Below are 24,570 nucleotides of genomic sequence, written 5' to 3'. Positions count from 1 at the left end.
AGCTTTGATATCAAAGATCGTTTGGCTATTTTACAGGACTTAAATGAAACAAGAAAAGACCTGAGCAACATAAAGTTGAAACAGCAGCCAACAACCACTGAAGAACCACCACCTGTCCCAGCAAGACCTGTCTGGATTCCAAAAGTCGGGGATCTAGTCAGAGAAAAGATCGCGGTAAAGAAGGAATTTGGGCCTTCTTACAGAAAAGCAGTTCCTGTCTTGTCTGTCAACGGGACAAGATCAGTAGTACTACCGCCGCTTGCTGGTAAAAAGGAGAACCGAGTTGTATCCATCGACCTGGTAAAACCACAATCATGTGGCCGATAACAAATAGTAGGCCAAGTGGACTCCCCATAAGTAGCAGAACACCAAGGTTTGCTACCAGTACAGAGGTCCTAACAAAGAGGCTAATCACATTCGAAACGCCTACAGAAGAACAACAAGGACTATGCAAAAATGCAATGGAACTTAGACCTCTGAACACCCAAATAAAAACATTTAGCAGAGACACACCAACCTATAATGAAGTAACAAACGACTATGCAAGAAACAGTAATCCTGAAGCAATTGGAACAATTGACAGAACTGCATCCGGCTACTTCATAAACTTCGATGATTCCTCCGAAGGCTTCACTGAATCAAAAACACAGCCATCATCAAAAACCTTTAAAGATAAAGCTAAAGAACTTTTGAAACAACTGAAAGAAACATATCTAATTTCTCCATGGATTGAATTTTGGGTGGGTTTTGGTGCATTTATCCTCATACTTTGGCTCATCATGATACTAACTTTGGGACGCTTCATTGAGGGAAAATATGCTAAAATGGACACAGCAAGTCAGAAAATCAACTTGATCCGCAAACCACACATCTTCACACGTCGAGAAAAGAGAACTTTCTTCAGTCAACTTTACAGCCAATCCTATACCGGGTGGGGTAGCATGGGATAACACTGACTATGAAATCTATGGTCCGGTTGAAATCCTGAAATATCCACACCAGATTAAAATCTCATTGAGTGACTTTGTAAAACCAAGCTCATTTGCTGATGATTGGGACTTTGAAAGTATAAAATAATATGATGTCTGACTTAGAGATGTCTGCTAAATTTACCAAACATGATTATTTGCAGGGTTCGACAAATTATGATAGTATGTACTGTTATAACCACTATGGTAACCATTTTTTACATAGATCTGCACAACCTAGAAATGTTTTAAATTATAATCAATGGGAACATTGTGCAACCCCTCCAAAAGGAAGCTCAAGAACCGTTTATGACAAATATTCATACTTTTCAGGTTTTAACACAAGTAATGCCGAAACATTTTATTTCAAATTGTCAAATAAGACAGGGACAAAGACCATGATAACCAACACGAAATTGATATATTCAGACTCATTCTTTGAACAAATGAATACTTTTGGTTTTGATTATTGGGACAAAAATGTTGAATTGAAAAGTGTTTGGGGCACAAAAGAATGGCAAGTACAGGGTATAGAATCTTTGTTTAGAGCCTGCATGATCCCAGAACAAATTATATTTTTAAATGACACTGTTCAACAAACTACCTGTCTTGGCTTAGCCAAAATCAAAGACTTAAATAAACCGTCTATTCCAAAACCAACAATGAACAGCAATAGCTCTACAGATGAGGAGATAGACGTAAATTATGTATTAAACCAAAACAGAACACATCCTGATTGGAAACAGTGGTTGATCTGGCCCACAGATACTAATTACTGTCAAGACAGATTCCTGAACAAAACACAGGGGTTCAAAATGACCAGGCCAGACCCTAGATATCCCCAAAGACATCACCCAGGGATAATAACCACCTACAGTGTGGGCAAATTATGCCTTCAATGGCTACAAACTTCCACAGTGGCAGAAATTAAGCAACACCTAACTTTACTTACTGATGGTGCTGACTTGCGTGATTTCACTATGGGACCACGCAAACAGCGTCAAAAGCGTTTCATAGCAGCCTCTGTATATGCAGCATACAATGAGGCCTGGAAGGTTACTCAAATTGAGACAGCAGAAAGGATACGGGAAATTGACCGTATTAATTTGGAAAAATCACTTTCTGTAGTGGACAATGGGTTAATGACTCTGTCCTCCAGAATTTTTCCTCTGGACAGCATTGTGTCTTCAGCAATCGACATAATATCGCAAGACTTACTGTTGTTACAACACGGTCAGTCTCAATTGCGTTCTATTGTACAGCTTGGCTGGACGTTACAAAATCTGCGTTCAGGCTATGTGCCTTGGCGTTTAATCAACACAACGTCACTTTTCAATATCTTTAACCTTACTGATAAACAAATCAGTATGGCCCAGAAGGGTGCTGATTATACAATCCTGAGCATTGAGAAACTCGAAAGATTACCAGTGACAATGTCAGAACGACCTGTCAGTGAATGGATAATACATGGGATAATTAATATTCCAATCTCAACCTTCAGGTTTCAATACTGCCAAAAATATATACAGGCTGGCATGTACGAAAAATTGGGAAAAGGGTACATTAAAACAACATGGGACTTGCCCTATTCACATGCATGTGTCAGTAATAAAGGACAGAAAGTGTTTCTTAGTGGCAATAATTGTGCGATGTCACTAAGCGGTACACTTCTGTGTAACGGAATTAGTTTGCATGGAGCCTGTGAAGGGAACTCAAATAACCTTTCATGTCACCAGCTAGGCACACCTGCTACAGAGATAGAACCATTCTTTCAAAGACTCTATAATGGGAGTTACATTCTAATTGTGGACCGCAGATGCTGTAGTCTTATGCCCGGGACTCCTTATCTCGTAACTACGACTGCGAAGGTCAAGTGCTGTGGACGCTTATTGTTCCCCAGCTCCCTTCCAGACAGGGAGGCAAGGGCATGGCCCAACTTGAAAATTACTTCTATTCGAATAGATACTTTAAGCAGAATGAAAACAGTGCTTCTTCAGACGCCGACAAGACTCACGTCATCAAAAGAAACGTATGATCTCCTAGTCGCAAAGACGACTGCAGAGATACATTCATTGTTATCGACTAATTCCCCCATACATTTCGCAGAAATCCTGAATGAAATCTTAAATATTTCTGATACCAGTGGAGTCTCAAAAGTATTTAAGACGGTATTTTCGATGGCATTAACACCATTCAAAGCCATACTGGGTATTTTTCCAGATTTCGTCCATTTGATTTTTGGCGGACTTCCCCTCATTTTAGGACTAATTGCAGGAATCCTATTCCTAGTCCTTATATTTCGTTATGGCAAACCATGTCACAGACAAAACACCTGCGACAAGGGAAGAAACAATCCTAGCCATTGGATACCGGGACCGGATATCAAAAATCCTGGGACTATCCCGGCTTAGAGACCTGAACATGACTTGGTTTCTATCATTTCGACCCATGTGGCATCGATGTGTTTTACCTGTATTAAGGTGCCTGCTATGCGGAGAAGAATGCGTGTTAGACACCTGTCTGACGCTACAATCGGATGCGCCAATGGATGCAGAAACATTGTTGAGTCCGATAAAGGCTCATGCTTTGTGCTGCCCTCAAAGGCTACCAATCCTGATGACGGCATTCGTGGAAGCTTCACCACTACGATTAAGGGGTAGTGAAGTTCAAGATGAAAGCAGCATCGTTCAGGTACGACCTTCTGTCAGCGACATTAATCAGAATGCCAATGGAGACAATCATGCGCACGAATGCATGGTTACACCTATTTCCGAGTTAGTGGAACTCTCCCAGGAAGCTGTTGACAACTTTTTCGAGAGTCTAAATGATATGATGTTCTCACCAGAGCAGAAATAGAGACTTTTGAGCAAGCTCGTACACGGCGTTCCCTGATTTTGGCCTTCAACTTGAAAAACAAAATACCATGAACAATTTTCCCTCCAGTTCACGGACAGCAACTTTTTTCAGCAGCCCCAAAATATTTTTGCATATTTTTCGGGACACTATCTTCTGCTTAAAGTAAGGACTATTCTTGGAGAACTAAAATTTCTAATTTTAGATAGCTTATAGACATTAGCTGCCCGCTGGTATGTTCATAATTATTTTTATTCTGTGATGAAATGGTCTCGAACCTTTTTTCTGTATTAAGAGCCATTTCATGTGTAAATTCTCATATACATGTTAGTTATAATGTATAGATGTGCGTGATTACTTTAGCATTATTCTACAGCTTGTGTGCATACATTACATGTGACTGTTTTCCGTATATTTGATATTTTCAAAATGCATTTATGTATTTTGGGGTGGTAAGGTATACACGATACTCTACAGTATGTTTTACTATGCATAGATTAGTAAATATGTCCATAGTTAGCGTGGAGTGGGTGTGATGTATTCCTATAGGTTCTGTATTGATCCCCCTATTCCTGACCCTATTCTGGTTAACAAGTTAACTAGCAGCCATCCCAAGAGGCAGAAAACCCCCATGATGCAGGAACCGTTATCTGATAAAGCCACACTACGGCACAGGAACGTGTTATCTGATTAGGTCATAACGCTTGCCATCTAATTAGACAAGCGATATTCCTCCAGCCCCTGATAAGGCATACGGAGTTCTCAAAACAAATCAAACCTATGACAACCTGGGAAAAACCCTGCGGCCATTGTTTTGATTTCACCGAGAACTTCAGCAAAAGAATATGCTAACGACCTGGTCGTATGACATCCTTATTGACGTATCTATGTCCATCCTTACGTCAATCTCGGCACCTTAAAGGTATAAATATTACCGATATTGCCCTATGCAAAGACACGCGGTGGTGACGAGATCGGAGCAGCCAGACTTGCCGAAGCCCAGAGCAGAGCAGACCCCGCTGGCGCAGCCCCGCCTTCCTGACGCGCTGAGAACGAGACGCTGCCTTTTCTCCTGCCGAGAAATCCAGCTCCGGCGCTTCCGGGTAGCCCTCGCAGGCAGCCTGGGATATCGAGACCAGAGACGAGAGATACCATCCCTCATCCATCCTAGATTCCAGGTACAGAACTGAATAACCCCTCACAGAGAATTCTTTAGTCAGTCACTTGGCAAAACAAACTTAACTTAAACTGTAACTTTCTATTCCCGCCCACGCATTAGACTTAGGTCAGGTACACGGGGTAGGCGTAGTTAGAAACACCAGTTGAGTACGATTAGTCAAATGTATATGTGTATGTAATATATCTTATTCATTTTAAACCTTCATATGGCTTAAAAACCATATCAATGTTTTTACAGTATTATTTTATACTTCTGCTTTTAATGTATGCACTTTACTTAACCATAAGTATTGCAATAATATCGATCCATTTCTCTTGTATGAGAAAAGAGACTGATCAATAAATAACATCTTTTATTGAACACGCCCGTCTCTTCCTTTTCTCTACAATCTGATGAGACTAAGAATGCACGTACTGACTGAGTAAAATAAATTGCCTTTTGTTCACACGACTCTCGAGATACACTCTTGATTAGGGGAGAGCAAAGTTGTCATGTTCTATGGTTGTCAGAAACTAAATCCCTTCTTGTCTATCCAGGGAGGTTCAACTCCTCCTTGCCTATTCGAGAAAGTTTCTAGTGAACTCTGAGCTAGCTGGCAAACCCAAAACTTTAAGTCTAATATCGACAGTAGTAGACCTAGTTAACGTCTGGTCTAGGCCTATACTATTGAAGGTATTATTCCAATGCGCAGAGCCTATTGGGATAATAGGAACTACACTACAAACCAATCAAATGTCAGGGAAAAAAAGTAGAAAATGAAAGTAACATTTTAATTGGTTGTAAATTCTAACACTTCATATGTGTTTTTGTCATGTAATTTACCTCAGGATATTTAGACAGGGCTACAGCCCAAATGGCTCAATGGAATTCCACCAAATTTGGGAAAATGGTAGGGATTGGTATGTAGTAGGGCCTATTCTATATTTGGTGAAAGTGTCTCCAGTGGTTTTTATGTAAATTAACTTTTAGAATTTTTTGGGAGCACTTACCGGTGCGCGCCCCGGTACGCGTACCGGCAGCGCTACGGGAGTCCTCCATCTTGTGTTTCGGTAGATTTGAGACACAAGATGGAGGACAAACAACGTTGGGAATGGGTAAAAGGGGACACGGTAGACACCCCCTGACCCCTTAGGTTTTCTGAGGGGGGCTTAGGAGGCCCATATAGGCCAAAAAAAAACAAACATTATTTTTCGCGGGGGGAGCGCCCGGTACGCGTACTGGGGAGCGTACCGGGGAGCGTACTTTGGTGAAAAACAGTGAAAAAAGTTAGAGTAAAATAATAATTTTGAGTGATCAGAGGTAGGGTCGCCCTGAAAAGAGCTTTTGGGTTCTGTGGCTGATTTAGGTACCTACAAGTAGGTACCAATGCACAGTCTTAAATTCAGGAGGAATATTCTATTCCCCTCATGTGAGAAGTGCACACCATCTCCTCTGTAGATATCTTGCATGTTGTAACGCAAGTTATTGTTGTATATTGAACCCATTCCATAGTCTCTCATGTAAGCAGAAACAGATTTATTCACATGTTTCCGTGCTTTCTCAAATTGTGGACAAAATTGGTTGGACCACTTCCATTTCTGTTTTTGGCATATATTGGAAAATACCAAGGCAGTTTGAGGAAAAAGTGCCACCAATTGCTCAAAGGTGTCCTTTAAAAGCATTTCCAGACCTACCCCAGTCAAAGTGCCTAAGTCATTTCCACCACAGTGCAGAATTATGAGGTGAGGGTGTGGCAGATGCAAAAAGGTTTTCACCAATGGTATCAATTGATGACATCTCAATCCTCTTTGGCCAATCCACTTGATGTCTACATTTGGTAAATCAATGTTGTGAAAATTTCTGGTAGCTGCATACCAGCTATGTCCAATAATCCAGACAGAATACATGGTAAGAGTAGGTTCTGGTGCAGTCAGATGAAGTGTGGGAATGAAATGGCAGTTGGAACAGTAGGAGTTTGTAAAGAAAAACTGTGGAGTTTCAGTGCTCTTGAATCAGAAGCAATGATTGATGGATGCAGATAGTTGAAAACTGAAAGTTAGGGTGCATGGTTCTGTTTTGTGAAAGAAGTAATTTGAATGGTTAAGAAAAAGTCATTTAAAGAAACATTGCACCGGATAAGCTGGTGTATTGAGAGGTCAACCATCCTTGCTAAGTTCATTTGCAACATTGTAGAATAAACTGCTCAGTGAGGAGGGAGTTGCTATGGTAACAGGTAGAAAGGGCTGAGGGGGGGAAGGGTGTTGGTTTGAAAATAGAGAGGGAAGATTTTTGATTGGTTACCATGAGAAATATGTGTGTAGAATTAGAGGTTTTCTGAGCCATTCATGGTTGCAGTGCCTGGAGTACATACCTTTTGCTCTGCTAAAGAAATATTGGTGTGTGTGTCTGACACTGTTCTCAATCTCCCAAAGCATTTGTAAAGGTGAGTAATGATTCATTTAATATAGATAGAGTCTTGTATACTCTATGGAGAAGATTTGGAAGCAAATTGTGGTTTTTTAATGTTGCTTTGTGTCATGTTTTTTGATAATGCTTGGTAAAAAGTTTTTACTGCATAGAGGAATTGTATTTTGTAAAATTGTGAAGTTTCAGTAGTGACATGGAATGCTTGTACATAGGACCTGTGCTGTGTTTCTTAAATGTGATGTGAAAAACGATTTTGAAGAAAATGAATGGCTTTCACATTTTTGAGAAGGAATAAATAGTGTCTGCATGCTTAAAGAAATACATTTGAATCTTTCACAATGATGTCACCTGTGTTAACTCAGATTAGGAAGCAGATTGAGCTTCTTTCTTGTTGGTTTGTGTCATGTTTTTTGATAATGCTTGGTATCAACATTTGCAAGATAGAGGATTTGTATTCTGTGAAATAGTGAGGTTTCAGTAGTGCAATTGAATGCTTGTACATAGGACATGCGCTCTGTTTCTAAAATGTTATTTAAAAAACGATTTTGAGACAAATGAATGAATTTTACATTGTTGAGAAGGAATAAATAGTGTCTGCATGATTAAATAAATATATTTGAACTTTTCACAATGATGCCACCTGTGTTACCTCAGATTAGGAAGCAGATTGAGCTTCTTTGCTGTTGGTTTGTGTCATGTTTTTTGATAATGCTTGGTATCAACATTTGCAAGATAGAGGATTTGTATTCTGTGAAATAGTGAGGTTTCAGTAGTGCAATTGAATGCTTGTACATAGGACATGCGCTCTGTTTCTAAAATGTTATTTAAAAAACGATTTTGGGGCAAATCAATGGCTTTTACATTTTTGAGAAGGAATAAATAGTGTGTGCATGATTAAAAAAATATATTTGAACCTTTCACAATGATGTCACCTGTGTTACCTCAGATTAGGAAGTACATTGAGCTTCTTTGCTGTTGGTTTGTGTCATGTTTTTTGATAATGCTTGGTATCAACATTTGCAAGATAGAGGATTTGTATTTTGTGAAATTGTGAAGTTTCAGTAGTGACATGGAATGCTTGTACATAGGACCTGTGCTGTGTTTCTTAAATGTGATGTGAAAAACGATTTTGGGGAAAATGAATGGCTTTTACATTTTTGAGAAGGAATAAATAGTGTCTGCATGATTAAAGAAATAAATTTGAACCTTTCACAATGATGTTACCTCATACTAGGAAGCACATTGAACTTCTTTGCTGTTGGTTTGTGTCATGTTTTTTGATAATGCTTGGTAGGAATGTTTGCAAGAGAGAGGAAATGTATTTTGTACAATAGTGAGGTTTCAGTAGTGAAATTGAATGCTTGTAGATAGGACCTGTGCTCTGTTTCTAAAATGTTATTTAAAAAACGATTTTGGGGCAAATCAATGGCTTTTACATATTTGAGAAGGAATAAATAGTGTCTGCATGATTAAATAAATATATTTGAACCTTTCACAATGATGTCACCTGTGTTACCTTAGATTAGGAAGTAGATTGTGCAGATGAGGTGAGGCATGTCCAGAGGTACAGAGGAGGTGAGGCCTGTGTTCAAGACCTTTCTGTGTCCTTCACTCTTACTTTATTTCTTAGTACACATTTATGATTTTTAACCTCTTGACTTGTCTCTTCTATTTTAAAATATATATTTTACTAATTATAACTTATTTTTTTCTCTCTTTCACAGATACAAAGTGTAGTAAAAACATGTAATTAAATTTACATTAATTATATGGTAAGTGGGAATAAAAAAATATAGTTTGTCATCACCCTTTGCTTTAACCTCACTACTATTCTCTCACCCTACCTCACTCATGTTTCCTTACTCTGCTTCCCTCACTTATTCTTATCCTCCATGTTTACTCCTCTTTCCCTTACTCTCCTACCGCATTCAACTTCTTTCAGTCCCCCTGCTTTACTTCCCTCACCCTCTGTTCCCTTCCCTCGCTCCCTCACTCATTCCCTTACTCATTTACTTCACTCCTCTCACTCCTTCTCTCAGTCCGTCTGTCCTCACAGTTCCTCACTTCCGTTCCCTCACTCTGTCTCTCTTACCGTCGCTGTCTCTGTCCCCTCACTCTGTCACTACTCTTTCATCATGCTCACTCCCTATAACTCACCCACACTTCTTTACTTACCTTTCTTTGCTGCTTCACTCAGACCCTTTCAGTCACTCCTTCCTTTACTCTCTCTGTCTTTTCTCTCTGTCACTCCCCATGTCTTACCCTTATTCACTTTTATCCACCCTCTTTCACCCCTCTTTACTTACACTCACTGTTCTTTTCTCACCCTCCCTCACCGTTGTTCCTTTACTCCGGTTCCGTCACTACCCCTCATTCCCCATCCTTTACTGTCCTTCCTTTTACTTTCAACACCCACTCACATTCTCCCAGTACTTCTGCTTTAGTCTTCTTCCTCTCTCTTCCCTTCTTTCGCTCCCTTATTCATTTTCCTTTTGTCACTTACACCCTATAAAACCTTCTCTCTGTCTTACTATGTAATAAACAGTCCCTCTGTGTTGCTCTCTCTAGCTCTCTTTCTCTTAACATCACTCTCTCTGTGTCTTTCCCTCATGCTCACTCCTTTATTTTTATTTTTTTTGGGTGCGCGCCCCGGTACGCGTACCGGTGCGCGTACCCAGGAAAAAAAAGAATGACAGAGTTTTTAAAAAATCTAGTTTTTTTTTATAAATTGGAGATAGTTCTAAAAAGAACTGTTTTTTTTATTCTTTTTGTTGTTTAATATTTTTTTATTGTTTTTCTGAACTTTTTTACTTTTTTTGGCTTTTCTGAACACTTTTATATTTTTTTGTATTTTTTATGAGGAGAAACAAAAAACAGGGAATTGTAAAGGGCTCACCTGGAGCAAAAAAAAAATCAGGAAAAAATTAAGGGTGCTTTGGGCACTTGTGGTTATCACCAGCAACGTTGATGAGATTTATACTTTGCTCACCATAGCTAATTGTTCTACCACAATATATACAAACAATTTTATATCTACCAAACTTGGTTTGAATGTTTGGTATCATCTCCCTTGCCTCTGGACCCGATGGAGTGGGTTCTGTGCTTGTTGAGGCTCTAGAAGATGTTTGGGGAAGGTTGCTGCACAATTCCCTCACCTCTGCTGCAGAATAGTTATTGGGGTGCAATTGTTGCATGTGGCGAATCATTGTGTGATTCCCAAATGAATATTTTTTCGCAGGGTTCCCCCTGGATAGTACAGCGCCACAGATGAGACAGGTCACCTTTGCAGCGTTTACCTTCTTTGCACCCCTTGGCATTTTAAAAAACTCCCATATAAAGTGCTCCTTTGGTTTATATGGGGGATTGTCTTCCGGCAGGAACTGCCTTCTCTCATCCCCCTCCTCCTCGTCCTCCTCTTCTTGTTCACCACCAATGTGATGTTGTGGTGGCGCTTGTGGTGGTGGTGGTGGTGGTGCAGATGCTCCAGCTGCTGCTGCTAATGTAGCCATTTCTCTATGAATAGAAGCATGTCTTCCTCACTCAAAGAACAAAGTGAGAATGAAGAAAAAAGGTGGGGGCTTTCATCATTTGGAAAACAAAACTGTTCTGAACCATTGAAAAGTGTTATTTCCAGGTCACATTGTGGAAAAGTAAATTTTGCCATGTTCTGTGTCCCTACGCGTCCTCCATCATATGTTATGTGAGCATGATTAAATATGCATATGTATTCCCTCTGTTCGATTAATGACGCAATTACAGTTGTGTCCATCTCTAGTATGCCTGTTTCCAGTCCTCGTGAAAGCTACGAGTATCAGGTCTATGTAAAGTTACGTTGCCACGTTTCTCAGTGTGCACGTTATTTTATTGTAAAATCCCCGTTTCTAGGCCTCAAAAGGGCCCGGACACCAGATTCAGCTCCTGTCTCCTGAACCATCGCTGAGGAGCGATACAGCCCCCACCTGTATCCTCGACCCTTCACTTACTTCCTGCCTCACAGTGCCCGGCTCGGCCTGGCTCTGCCTCTGAGTCTGCCAAGAGTATGTTATGATCCTAGTTATCAGTCCAGCCCTCCTTCTCTGCATTCCTAAGCTACTGAATCGCATCAATAGTTTCCGTCATTGTCTAGCCTTTACGTCTCCATGTAAGAGAAATACTGCATTTAATGGTCATTTAATATTCTTCATCACGCACTACATGTAGAATAATGCATGCTCCAGTCTTAGAGTCCGTTAGCCTTTACCCCGATAACTTTTAGATTCTATCAACATGTTCTCTAAACATCAGATACTAGATACTGTTTAGGTACATGTCGCCCTGACTCTCCAGACTCTCCAGACTTCAGTCTCTGCTCCTAGCACAGAGTTCATAGCCCCCAGCTTCTCCTAGTAACACGTCATTGTCAGTTTGCGCGCACCATTAGGTTAGAGGTCCCGGCTCCTTAGGTAGCCCCCTCCATGTTTCCGCCCCATTTATGACATATTCTGTTACGTTTGCATCACATGTCTATGTATACGCCCCTGTTACACCCATTTTCACCCTTATCTTTCGCGACTGCTATTGACCACACCCACTGCTCCGCCTATCATATGTATTGTAATGCAACTGTTTTAGTATATATGTTCGTGTATTGTTATTAAATGTTAGCGCGCTCATCCCAGATCCTGCCCGGCAGCTGTCGGGGCCCCCCTGTCAGGCCCTGCCATCCTATTCCTGTGCAGGTTGTCCTGTTCCTGTCCTTTATGCTGTATTAAACCTGCAAACTCCTACTACCTCGAATCTTGACTCTTATTTATTGAGCTATCTGTTATTGCTAAGTCCAGACAAACCTAGATCCGGTATTATTTATTTATATACCACATAATGGCGCCCGAATAGGGACTTGCCCTTTCCCCACGCGCCGGTGAAGCCACGCCGGCCCCCTGACCCTCTGCAGCCGTGACGGAACCATACCGTGCACGTGCAGATATTTCTGCTTCAAGTATCCCTCAGGCCCACGGAGGAGACGGAGGTGGCGGTCCAGCATCCAGACGAGGCGGTGGAGGAACGCGGCGAGTCCCGACCAGAGCCCAAGCCGAGAGTCCAAGGTCCGAGGTATCCGGAGGCCCACCCGTAACAGAAGTCCGAAGTTCGTTCGTCCGGCGTCGAAGCAGTCCAGTCCAGTCCGAGGCCTTCCGTTCTTGCTGCCCGGTGAGTACCATTGCTGGGGTGGTATCTAGACAGGGTCAATCTAATTGACTCTGGTCCGTGGGTTGGTGGTACACAGACCCCCAAACAAAGTGTCCACTTCGGTGGATGCGGGTCCTGACGTGTCTCTTTATGAGACCGGTAAGTTTCGTACTGTTTCAGCAGTGCATCTAGTTTCTGTTCTAGTCAGTTCTGTTCTCGAGAAAATTCATGTATTCTGTTTTCAGTATTCCAGGTAGTATTCTGTTCGAACTGTTATTTTAAATATTCTTTATGTATTTTAATGTCGTGGTATGAATGTGAAGTAATTATCGTGTTCATTGTGTATTGTATTGTGTCTAGATTACAGTTCAGTCATGCCCTTATTCTCGAAACTACGTCAGTTAAAAACTAGAAAAGCCTAGGGACAGTCCAGGTCATTTTATGTATCAAAAGCATGGCATAAGTGCCATATTATATCTAGATTTATGGGTAGAGTATACCAAACAGTTAGAAGAAAAGTATAGATGGCCTGTATCAGGCACATGGGATGCCGAGTGCATCATGCGAGTAGAAGAAGCATTATGGAAAAAGAAAGCCAGACAGTCACAGAAGGATGCCATCGAGTTATGGCGCAAAGAATCTCATAAAAGAACCGAAAAAGAAATCAGAAAGTCAGAACTAAGTAGAGAATCCTTAGAACGAGCCCAAGAAAGGGAACTAATCGAGATAGGTGAACGAGTTAAAACAGAACAGTCAGGCAGACAGAGGAATGCCCTCATCAAGGGTATGTATCCTCTTCTTGCCGAGGGCTTGCCAAAAGCGACCCCGGAGGCATCCAGTAATTTTCCGCCACCACTAGTTCCGACTAAGCTACGTCACAAACCGACCGCAGCTGATATTTTCATCTCGTCCTATTTGGACGACACAGTCCCGGAATATGCAAATCCTGTTCCGCCAGCTCCTGTAAATAATGTAAATCCTGCTCCTCCAGTCACCGGAGTACCTGCTACGGTACCCCCGGTCCAGCCTACATTACAATTTCCCGCCGCGCTGGCACGAAGAGTATCAGTCGACGATTCCAGTTTAGGGGCCACAGGAGGAGGTCCTCCTGGTACCCCGCCACCGCACCAACGTAGAACGTTGGCCGAGTTACATGAATGTGCGTTACAACGTACGCCCAAATTTAAGTCCGTTGCAGAAATCCGACGAGCTCTCACTGAATGCCGCTATGATCCAGTTGCAGGTGATGATAGTACAGTAATATATTCCATCCGTGTAAGACGGGTGACCGGGTATTTAGACACCCTACCAGATATGAAAGGAGATTTAGACAGAATATATCGTTTCATCCGTACAGGGGATGATCCAGAAAGTATTGGCGAAGCCATGTCTCAAAGGAAAGCTGAGATCCAGCTCATGATATTAAAGTTTCTGATTAATTGTCTAATAAGAGAACAAGATTACCCGACTAAAGATCCGGCCGAAATGAAAATTCTGACAAGGTGGAGTGATAATATAGCCGAGGGTAAACACAAGACTATCAGTAGTATAGAGAGTATGTACAAGAAAATTCGTAAAGAAATAATAAAGTTACACGAACAACGTAAAGCAGCACAAGTAAGCGAGAAAGAAAATGACTCTTCTACTGAAGAGGTAGAGGACGAGAATCCCGCCAGAATAGCGTATGTAGGAAAATCTAGATTTCCAGATCGCCATTTGCGCCTAGAACACAAGTCAGTTTTACATCATCCAGCACCAGAACAAGGTTCTCTAGAACAAGTATTTCAAGCTACCGATCATATTCTGAAATCACGAATCGGTTATAGCGAGTTAAGTACTATGCATGAACAAGAACTAGTCCGATCAGCAGTCCGATGGATTACTGATTGTACCACTTTTCCAGACGAAATAGTGGCACAAATGTTTCTGAAACTGCCCCCAGCCGAGCAACGACTGGTGGGTATGTATATGATCCAGCACCTCATTACTCTGTATGAGGGTCAACATTCTGATCCAGGTCCGTTACACGACGTCCTGAACGAGTTACTCCAGTATAGATGGAAAGGTTTAGGTACCGATTTAATTAGTGTCATTCTAGAACAGCGCCACAAATATAGAACGTTTCTGAATCCGCATTTTGTTCATGTCTCACCCCCAGAAAGTAAACCCTTTTACATAGACAGACAGAATCCGTTACGAGAAGTACACCCAGTTAGGACAACAGATGGTGAAATGCAACGAGTGTTTGTTTACACTCCGATTACAAAGATGGAACTCTTAGAGATGAAAAAGTTAATTCCCTGTCATGATAAAGATCCAGCAGGGTTCCACCGAGAATTAAAAGACATGCTCCGTATGGGAGAATACACGTATCCAGATATAATTAAAATGTTAAAAGTCTTATTGCCCGCAGGGGTATATGAAAAACTCAAGGAAAAAGAATGGGAGGTGGGAGAGAAAAAGATCGATTGGGCAGTTCTCGAAGCTGAAGATAAGATACGAGTACCAGGTACCGGTCTAGGAGAGAAATGTAAAGAATTACCAGAATTGTTAATACAAGTTTTGCCAAGGTTATTAGCCACTAAAAAGGAAGACTGGGATGCAATCTCAGCCTGTAAACAGAAACAAGATGAAGACACTAGTGACTTTTATTCTAGATTCGAGAAATGTTTTAGTATAAACAGTGGCCTCAAGACAAGTAGCGAGTCATACCCTCATCTTTTTGTTACTAAATTAGTCGAGAATTCAAGTCCACAAGTTAAGAATCGAGTTTTGAAAGTCGAAAGTACCTGGCAAGCTAATACCCCGTCCCAGATGTTACAGATGCTTCAATACCACCAGAATAGAATCAGAGAAGAGCAAGATCATGAAAGGAAACGTATGAAAGACACGAAAATGAAGGTACTAGTTGCGCAATCTGTTCCTCAAGACAGTCAGAAGAGGGGTACGAATCAAGCCAGTCATCCTGCAGTTCCCGTTAAAGGGACATGCAATTATTGTAAACAGCCAGGTCATTTTATAAACGAGTGTGCAGTTCTGAAACACAATATAGCTACCGGTAAGACTAAAGAAAGACCACGTCCGCCTAGACAAGAACAAGTTTCACAGACTTCTCAGCCACAGAATGCACAACAGACAGTTCCAGCACCGCAGCCTATTGCTGCAACACAGCATGTTACACAGCAGATGTACCAGTATGCACAATCCGAGTATCCAGAGTATCAGCCATATTCATGAAACAGCCTAGAGAGGGAGGTAGGCTTGCCTCTCATCGAGATACCTGTAGATCAAGAGGGTCCCTATGTTCATAGTCAAGTATTAGGGAAAGACAGAAAGTTTCTGATTGATACAGGGGCAAGTAGGACCACTATAAGTCACGCCGAAGTTCCAGGGGCTCCGCTCTCAGGCTCAAGAAATGTTTCCCTTGGATTTTCAGGAAAACCTATTGTAAATGAGATATCTCAGCCAGTTACTCTAGAAGTAGGTCCATTGTCCCGCACTACTGATCTGTTACTTACGAAGTCATGTCCAGAAAATCTGTTAGGCATTAAGACACTGAAAGAATTAGGTGCAGTTATTTGCTGTTCCCCAGAGGGAATACGGTTGTTCCTACGTGACTTCAAGGGTCACTATGTATTACGAGATTTTGATCCCAGATTGTCCAATGTTCCGCAGCATCTATGGGCGCAAGGTCCAACTGATGTTGGTTTTATGCAAATCACACCCCATCGTGTGACTCTCAAGCCAGGTGTAGTGTTACCACGAATCAGGCAGTACAGACTGCCGCCTGAGGCTGTAGCAGCCTTATCCAAAATTATTGACGAGCTCATCGCTCAAGGAGTAGTTGTAGAAACTGACTCCAATGTATGTAATTCTCCGATCATTCCAGTCATGAAACGTACTGATCCAAATGCACCCCCAGTATATCGATTAGTGATTGATCTCCGAGAGCTTAACAAATGTATTATTCCCCAGTACCCAGTTGTCCCAGATATCTCTTCCCTATTGACAGCCATTGATTCTGAAGCCTCATTTTTTTCAGTCATAGACCTCAAGAACGCATTTTTCAGTGTCCCCATTCATCCAGACAGCCAGTTCCTTTTTGGATTTTGTTTAAATGGAAGGAGCTATATGTTCACACGAGCTCCTCAAGGTTTCACAGAAAGTCCTAGTATTTACAGTCAAGCACTTAAGAGACAACTAGACAATATTCACATGCCAACTGACACTGCCCTACTCCAGTATGTCGATGATCTACTGATCACAGCCCGTTCTGAACGTGCTTGCGAGCGAGCATCCCTTACAGTCTTGTATTTCCTTGCCGAGATGGGGCACAAGGTGTCCCCTTCGAAGCTTCAATTCTGTGTCCAGCAAGTGATCTATTTAGGCCACTTACTGTCCAAGAGGGGTAGGCAGTTGACACCTGACCGTATCCAGCTAATAGCGAGTCTTCCTCAGCCCAAGACCCAGAAGGAGGTACGTGCTTTAATCGGCCTCACTTCTTACTGCAGACAATGGATTCCTCAGTATGCATTTCTAGCTAAACCACTGATACAGTTAACGACACAGGAGGCAGCCGTATCGACTGTCCTCCCTTGGACATCTGAACATACACTTAGTTTTAATGAGTTAAAGAAAGCTTTATGCCAAGCTCCAGTTCTAGCAACACCGAACTACAGTAAGCCTTTTACACTTTTCGTCACAGAACGCGAAGGTACAGCATTATCTGTTCTCACACAAGATCAAGCAGGACAATACAAGCCCTGTGCTTATTTTTCGAGCACATTAGATCCTGTAGCCCAGGCTCTGCCTGCGTGCCTCAAGTCAGTTGCAGCCACAGCACTAGCTATCAGACAAAGTGATTCCATAGTATTAGGACATTCCTTGACAGTACAAGTCCCACACTCCGTAGAAGTTCTTTTAAACCGAACACAGACTCAGCACTTGACAATTGCACGTTTAACAGGTTATGAATTGACACTGTTCCAGCCACACATAGAAATCAGACGCTGCAACGTTTTAAATCCTGCCACACTGTTACCATCAGTTAATTCGAATCCTGCCACACACGACTGTGTGGAAGTAGTTAACATTATGACTAAGCCAAGACAAGATCTGACAGATATTCCATTACCAGATCCAGACCTGACACTTTATGTGGATGGTTCATGTATGAGAACAAGTACAGGAGAACTAGTAGCCGCGTATGCAGTGACTACTGACACTGAAGTTATTGAAACACACCGTATTGACACCCTGTCTGCTCAAGCAGCAGAGCTAGTTGCTCTGACACAAGCCTGCATACACGCTAAAAACCTGAAAGTTAATGTTTACACAGATTCACGTTACGCATTTGGAGTCGTACACGACTTCGGAGTGCTCTGGCAGGAGAGAGGTTTCATGACTTCTCATGGAACCAAGATTCAGCATGGTCTCCTTATTCAGGCTCTGTTAGATGCCATACACTTACCGACATCTATTGCTATCATGAAGTGCAAGGCACATACGAAAGTTACTGACACTATTTCTCAAGGTAATGATCTAGCAGATCGCACAGCCAAGCTTACAGCACAGACTCCAGACATTCCAGTTAATCCGACACAGACACATACTCCAGATCCGACTACCTGTATGACAGTTAAGGACCCTACTCAAGATGTCATAGATATCCAGTTACATGCTACTCCCGAGGAAATCAAGAAATGGTCTGAACAAGGAGGGGTCCAGACAGATCAGGGATGGGTAACGAAGGGTAAAGCCACATGGTTTCTCCCCGATTCTATGGTTCAAGTCATTATCAATACCGCACATAGTCCAGCACACTTAGGAGAAAAAGCCATGTTAGATAGTATCCAGAACATTTGGTTCAACAAGCATTTACGAGCTGCAGCCAAGCAGAAAGTCCGTACCTGTATGATATGTTGTCAGTTTAATCCAGGTAAAAGTGTCCCGGTGGAACAAGGTGGATTCCAGCCCCCTGACCACCCTTTTGAAGTCCTCCAGATGGATTATATTCAGATGGAGCGATGTCGAGGTTTCAAGTATGTTCTCGTAGTGGTATGCGCTTTGTCCAGGTGGACAGAGGCATATCCAGTCCCAGATTACACAGCCGCGACCACTGCCAAGCAGTTGGTTCGTGAATTCTTCCCCCGTTATGGACTCCCTAGAGTCGTATATTCTGATAACGGCCAGCCATTCTCATCCGAGTTGATGAAACATGTTTCCCTTTTGTTAGGGTACCAGTGGAAGTTCCATTGTGTACGCCATCCAGAAGCAGCCGGTCTCGTAGAGAGACATAACCAGACCCTGAAAATCCGCATCGCCAAAGTATGTAAAGAGAAGGGTGTGGACTGGCTAGTAGCTCTGCCAGTTGCCTTGTTTTATATGCGCATGGTCGCACATTCCAGATCAGGGCTGTCCCCGTATGAGGTCGTATTCGGCCGCCCCCCTAACATGTGGGGTACACCTAGACCCCGAAGTATTACCGATGTTTCAAGTAATATGCTGACAGATTACCTAGCTTCCTTGATGTCTGCCCTCAACTCTTGTCGTTCACAGGTTGCTGCCGCATTTCCAGACAATACCGAGGTGGCACCGCATGAAATCGTTCCCGGATCCATGGTTCTTGTCCGAAATTTTGATCGTTCAAGTCCGCTGGAGCCTCGCTGGAAGGAGCCCCGACAGGTCCTCCTGGCCACCCGTACAGCCGTGAAGTTGGAGGGACGCAAAGGCTGGGTGCATCTTTCACACATCAAAAAATTTTATGGATTGAAGCCCATCTCAAAGAACATTCCCGAGCATTTAAAAGACTGCCAAAGTACTATTCTTAAGGACTGTCCCGCAAAAGACATTGCTACGAACCCTTCCCTGTTAGAGAAAACTCCGCAACAGGAGTATAAGCTTAAACTAAGGTCTAGTAAAATAAGTCAGCCAGTTTGATTGTCTAAGTCCTCCCCTAGGTGAAACGGTTAGACCGGTTTCTGACATGTATATAATAGACCCCCATAGAGAGAGAGTTAGTGAGAACTCTAGAAGTTGCACTATTATTTTATGTTTTCTGCTATATTTCAGCATTATGATTTCCTGCACCAGTTATGCATTTTATTTGTATTTTTCAGTTTCTCATGTAAATAAGTCTGCTAATGTTACAGTAGAGCACACGTTTAGTGATCTACCTCCTCATGAACTCTCTTATCGTCTCGCTATGCGTAACAATTCTTTTATCCGCATGTTACATTATTCACACCAGACCAGCAATGCCACTAATTGTTGGGTGTGTGGTCGACTCCCCCCTTTCCAGACACCGAAGGGAGTTCTGCCACTCTTTCCTTATCCATTTTCACATAATGGTTCGTGTGGAGCATGGTCCACGTTAACGTCATCCTTAACAGATATGTCTTTTCTGAACAGTACATGTTTCCCAGACAAGCAAGGTCTTCCCCACAGAACAGGGTTAGATCTAGAAAATTAAGTTTATAATTTAGGTAATTATTCTTCGAATTTCATGGTCCTGAATGTTCAGTCTGATACTACTCCAGACTTACCTGCCATTTCAGTACTACCAGTCAAAGGTGAATTATGTGTCCGAAATAATGGTTCCGTACATGTAGGCCATAGTGATTGTACTACTATTGTCAAGTATAGTGACAGTGGGAAATCTATTTTCAAAGCTTCACGTCATTCTTATTTTGTTTGTGGTCAGACCGCATATGTTCGTCTGCCCCTCGATTGGGAGGGAACCTGTTACATTGCCTTCCTACTGCCACCAGTTTTTCTAGCCCCACCTGACTATCATAGGAATTCCCACCTAGTACATACTAGAAACAAGAGAAATTTCCTGATTGTCGATTATACTGAAACTGCTCTAGAACAATACATAGATATCAATAAAGGTGTCTTCCCCTACTTAGGTACTGTTGTAAATAGTAAACTGATACGTAGATTAACCAGAACACTTGAAGCAGTAGTGATTGAGACTACTTCTGCTCTAGGTAACTTAACCGAAGAACAATCCTTTATGAGAATTGTCGTGCTCCAGAATCGTCTCGTCCTTGACGTCATACTGGCCGATAGGGGCGGGGCCTGTAGAGTCATCGGATCTAGTTGCTGCATTTTCATTCCTAATAACGCACCGTCTGTTTATTCAGCTATTACCAGACTCCATAAAATTGCCCATATGTTACACCAAGATCCAGGCACCTGGACATGGTCCGGTTGGTTCTGGAATATAATTTCCGCCTGGGGATGGAAAGTATTGTCATTTCTGGGTATTGCAGTAGCGATCATATTCAGTTGCTGCCTCTGTTTACAATGTGGCCCTGCGATTTGCGGCATTTGTGCTACCTCTTGTATTCCTAGTCCCAAGTCCCGTTCTAAATACCGTTCCAAGAAAGCTCGAGACGAGCAAATGATACTGTATGAAATGATAGATGGTATCATGAATATTGATGTTTCCTGATGGAAACGTAGTGACAAGGAGGGAATGTGGAAAAGTAAATTTTGCCATGTTCTGTGTCCCTACGCGTCCTCCATCATATGTTATGTGAGCATGATTAAATATGCATATGTATTCCCTCTGTTCGATTAATGACGCAATTACAGTTGTGTCCATCTCTAGTATGCCTGTTTCCAGTCCTCGTGAAAGCTACGAGTATCAGGCCTATGTAAAGTTACGTTGCCACGTTTCTCAGTGTGCACGTTATTTTATTGTAAAATCCCCGTTTCTAGGCCTCAAAAGGGCCCGGACACCAGATTCAGCTCCTGTCTCCTGAACCATCGCTGAGGAGCGATACAGCCCCCACCTGTATCCTCGACCCTTCACTTACTTCCTGCCTCACAGTGCCCGGCTCGGCCTGGCTCTGCCTCTGAGTCTGCCAAGAGTATGTTATGATCCTAGTTATCAGTCCAGCCCTCCTTCTCTGCATTCCTAAGCTACTGAATCGCATCAATAGTTTCCGTCATTGTCTAGCCTTTACGTCTCCATGTAAGAGAAATACTGCATTTAATGGTCATTTAATATTCTTCATCACGCACTACATGTAGAATAATGCATGCTCCAGTCTTAGAGTCCGTTAGCCTTTACCCCGATAACTTTTGGATTCTATCAACATGTTCTCTAAACATCAGATACTAGATACTGTTTAGGTACATGTCGCCCTGACTCTCCAGACTCTCCAGACTTCAGTCTCTGCTCCTAGCACAGAGTTCATAGCCCCCAGCTTCTCCTAGTAACACGTCATTGTCAGTTTGCGCGCACCATTAGGTTAGAGGTCCCGGCTCCTTAGGTAGCCCCCTCCATGTTTCCGCCCCATTTATGACATATTCTGTTACGTTTGCATCACATGTCTATGTATACGCCCCTGTTACACCCATTTTCACCCTTATCTTTCGCGACTGCTATTGACCACACCCACTGCTCCGCCTATCATATGTATTGTAATGCAACTGTTTTAGTATATATGTTCGTGTATTGTTATTAAATGTTAGCGCGCTCATCCCAGATCCTGCCCGGCAGCTGTCGGGGCCCCCCTGTCAGGCCCTGCCATCCTATTCCTGTGCAGGTTGTCCTGTTCCTGTCCTTTATGCTGTATTAAACCTGCAAACTCCTACTACCTCGAATCTTGACTCTTATTTATTGAGCTATCTGTTATTGCTAAGTCCAGACAAACCTAGATCCGGTATTATTTATTTATATACCACAACATGACCCGGGCTTTCATCATTTGGAAACCAAAAGTGTTCTGAACCAATGAAAAGTGTTATTTTGAGGTCACATGACCCGACGCGCTTACGCTACGCGCCCCGGTGCGCGCCCGGGAGCGCTTACGTTGCGCAATCGTATGCGCTCGGGCGCTTCCGGGTGCGCTGACGCCGTGCGTCATAAGACGCATCACGCGCCTACGCGATACGTCACAATGATGTTTTCGTTCGCGGCAAAGGCGCTAACGGGACGCTCACTGGTACGCGCACCGGGGCGCGCTAGAACACTGCGCTTACCCGTGCGTTCACCGGTACGCGCACCGGGAGCGCACCAAGGCATAAATAAAAAAAATAAAAAATATATACATAAAAAAAATAGTATTACATAAATATACAATATAGGATTTATTATAAAACATATTATATTTCATAGCTATAGAAATTAGCTATTAAAAAACCTATGAAATTGACTGAAAAAAACATAGGTTTGAGGCCCTATATATAGTTACGAATTAGCATTTACAAAACCTATGAAATTCACTGAAAAAACCATAGGTTTCACACCAGTTATAGTTAGGAATTAGCATTTAAAAAACCTATGAAATTCACTGAAAAAACCATAGGTTTCACACCAGTTATAGTTAGGAATTAGCATTTAAAAAACCTATTAAATTCACTGAAAAAACCATAGGTCTCACACCAGTTATAGTTAGCTGGAAATTTTACTTGCATAAAACCATTGAAATTCCCATGTTATAGTTAGTTGGACTCACTATAACTTGCGCGTGCAATGCACTGCTGATGACGTCACATATTACATCACTCATGACATGGTCAGTGACATCACTCATGACATCACTGATGACACCATCCTTGTGACAGACTGACAGACCTCCTTTCACTGAAATGTAACCCTTCAAACACATATTAAAAAATAGAAACTAAAATGTTCAAAATAATGGAGATACCCATACCAGTTACAACAACCAATTCAATAATTCCACCATCTATATACACATCCACTCATTCACCAACAGTTCTATATAGTCACTTATACATATACTCACTCATCATATGTAGTGATACACCTATACATCCTGTTACACACCGACAAACAGTCATCCAATAGATACTCTCACACATACTCAGACATGTAAATAATTTATTGAACATCCATTTATTTGCATATACAGCTATACACACACTACCTCTTTACTTCTAAGGAAACTTACACATACTTACTCTCTTAAACAATCACTTATAGAAACACATACTAATTTAAACAGGAACTCTTACAATCCCTCACTCTGACATATACTTACTTATATACATCAATATTCACATATACTAGATTAAAACATATGTAGTTACTGATAAAGACACTAGTGAGACAGTCATTCACCCACTAACACACACATATACACACTCATCCACCCATACAGTCCTGCACATATGCTGTCTTCAAAACACATACAAAGAGAGAGCCAGTCATTCATGCATGTGCTAAGTAATACCCCCACCAAACCATACAAACACTCATACTGATACTAAGAATTACATCTAATAACCCATATACATACATATGTAGCTACTCACCAACCCATGCAGCCACTTATACACAAAGTGAAACACTAATACATACATTTGAATATTTAAACATTACTCTCTAATATATGTATTCACTAAGATACACTTAATAAACCAGTTAAACAATCAATTTTTATTTTTTTAAAAACATCCATGTAAACACTTATTTAAACATTTATTCTTCCATCAACTTTTACATATACATATATAACACATATTTATTTTTCAGAAAGACACACATTCACTGGATGGTGTCATCAGTGATGTCATGAGTGATGTTACTGACCATGTCATGAGTGATGTAATATGTGACGTCATCAGCAGTGCATTGCACGCGCAAGTTATAGTGAGTCCAACTAACTATAACGTGGGAATTTCAATGGTTTTATGCGAGTAAAATTTCCAGCTAACTATAACTGGGGTGAAACCTATGGTTTTTTCAGTGAATTTAATAGTTTTTTTAAATGCTAATTCCTAACTATAACTGGTGTGAAACCTATGTTTTTTTCTGTGAATATATATATATATGTATAGCACTGAGATGTAGTCAGACATCCAGGATCCTCAGGCTGGGTCTGCCGCTGTGCGTCCATCTCTGAGGGGCCTGTGAGCCCCTCTCTGCTTCTCTTCCCTCCGCAGAGGTCGTGCAGACGCTGAGGCAGTGGGATTTGGGCCGGGAGGGAGTATGTCCCGGGACCTCTGGCGCGTGCT

This window comes from Lissotriton helveticus, chromosome 2_1, assembly GCF_964261635.1.
Source record: "Lissotriton helveticus chromosome 2_1, aLisHel1.1, whole genome shotgun sequence".
Taxonomy (NCBI): domain Eukaryota; kingdom Metazoa; phylum Chordata; class Amphibia; order Caudata; family Salamandridae; genus Lissotriton; species Lissotriton helveticus.
Note: the sequence above shows the minus strand (reverse complement) of the source record.